Raw genomic sequence first — 2,236 nt, forward strand, 5'->3', positions numbered from 1 at the left:
GAATGTGAGAGCTCAACTTGCCCAGAGTGAAGGTCTGCCTTGGGACGGGGAGCTCAGCTGAGGAAGGAGAAGACTGCAGGAGGGAGGTCAGACTGAGTATTAAGGGAAGAAAGGAAAGGCAGGGAAAAGCCTGGATTTTTAATCATTCAAATATAGGGCAGGGAGATACAGTTGATGAAGACTTAATAGGAAGATGGGAGCTGGAATGAGCCCCGAACCTCTGGGGCTCTGGTTGGGGCAGGTGCTGAAAAGTGCCCGCCCTGGGTTGGGCCAAAGGCGGGGGCATTTGGGGCTGTTTTCCAGGGAAGAAGAGGAGGTGCCCATTCAGCATGCCCTTTCCGTGGTTGTTCCTGGACGCTGAGGTCAGATTTCATAGTTGGAGAATGTAGAGGCCGGGCGGGAGAGGGCACAGTGGGAATCAGCCGAGGAGTACACGCACACCCCGGGATCCACCTGGAGTCACAATCTGAGAAGCTCAAGCATACAAGGGCTCTGGCCTGACGTTCCTATCCAGGCTTCCCCCTCCACTGCCTTGTTGACTTCACAGTGTTCACTTAGTCTCTCTGAACTCCCAGGATCCCCATCTCTTAGTGTGGTACAGCAGTCGCTAAGTCGCGTCCAACTCTTTGCGACCTTGTGGACCATAGCCCACCAGGATCCTCTGTCCGTGGGATTCTCCAGGCAAGAATACTGGAGTGGAAATTGCCATGCCCTCCTCCGGGGGATTATTCCCAACTCAGGGATCGGACCCTCGACTCCTGTGTCTCCTGCACCGGCAGACAGGATTCTTTAGCCCTGAGCCACCAGGGAAACCCTTTAAAAGCTCACAGCTCCTGGTGATTTACATAGTATATTACAATGCCTTAGTTCTCTGCGCTTCCCATGGTCACAGATAATCCTCACTGCAGCCCTCTGAGGCAGAGTCTAGTCTCATCCTCCTTTGACAGATGAAGAAACTGAGGCACAGAGCAATGAAATGACACTGCTGGCGTACCCACTCAGGCAAGAGGAGACCAGAGGCCCAGACCTTCACCACTCAGTTCTTTAATAATTACGCAAATAATTCACTGTCAGCAAATGAGATACAGTCCCCCCCCACCCCCTAAAAAAAGATGTCTGGGGCAACCCAGTCTTCCAGGCTGGAACCAGAGGTCGAAAGGCCAATGTCCTTCTCTGGCTCACTGCACAGACTTTACTAGGTGGTAAGTTGGATGCCAGCAGGAACCTTGGGACTGCCCACCACTTCATTGATCTCCAGTGCCTAGCACAGAGTGAGTGTTACACACTGTGTGATTCAGTAACTGCCTTTTGCACTAGGCTGTCAATGAGCATCCAGAGGCTGGTTCCAGGCTTATGTATAAATTACATCTCTCCTGGGCTTCCCAGGTGGCTCAGTGGTAAAGAATCCACCTGCTGATGCAGGAGAAACAAGGGACGAGGGTTTGATCCCTGGATTGGGGAGATCCCTCTGGAGCAGGAAATGGCATCCAACCCCTTGCCTGTATTCTTGCCTGGAGAATTCCGTGGACAGAGAAGCCTGGCGGGCTACAGTCCAGGGGGTTGCAAAGAGTCAGACAAGACTGAGCACACACACACACACACAGTCTGACTGCTTCTCAAGATCAGCGGCTGTTTTGTTCATATTCACCCATCTTTCCACCTGATCAGGTACCCAGTTCCTATGGAGGCTGGAGGCCCACAGCAAGGTGACCAGGGGCAGTTCTTGGAGGAAAAGCCTGCTGGAGATGGGAGGGGGAGGACTGACTTTCTTGCAGACACCATCTGCTGCCCCAGATCTGTGAGCTTCTTCAGATTCCAGCTTCTACTGACAGGAGCTTTCTTATAGGCCTTTAGCCTCCACCTGGGATTAGCTTCTAAAAGATCAGAAAGCACTTAAACATATAAAACACCATGTAAAGACGTAAATAATCCCCAGTAATTTCACAGGGAATTAACTCTTTCCTTAGGCTGTTGGACCATCCCTGCCCCGGTTGCCTTTGGTCAGAAGCTGAGTAATCAGGGTGTCAGCAGATGTTAAGTCAGAAAGGAACCTGGGAAAGGCTCTAGTCACGGAGCCACATGAAAAGATGGGGAGACTGAGGCCCAGAGATGGGAAGAGGCCTGTTGAAGCACATACCCCTAAGCCAACTCTAAAGTTAAAGCATAAACCAACATGTAGGCTTGGGAAGGCTTCTCCTTTCTGTTTTAAAGTCTCTTACTTCAAGTAAGATCTCCA

The sequence above is a fragment of the Budorcas taxicolor genome, chromosome 17 (genome assembly GCF_023091745.1).
Source record: "Budorcas taxicolor isolate Tak-1 chromosome 17, Takin1.1, whole genome shotgun sequence".
In the NCBI taxonomy this organism is placed as follows: domain Eukaryota; kingdom Metazoa; phylum Chordata; class Mammalia; order Artiodactyla; family Bovidae; genus Budorcas; species Budorcas taxicolor.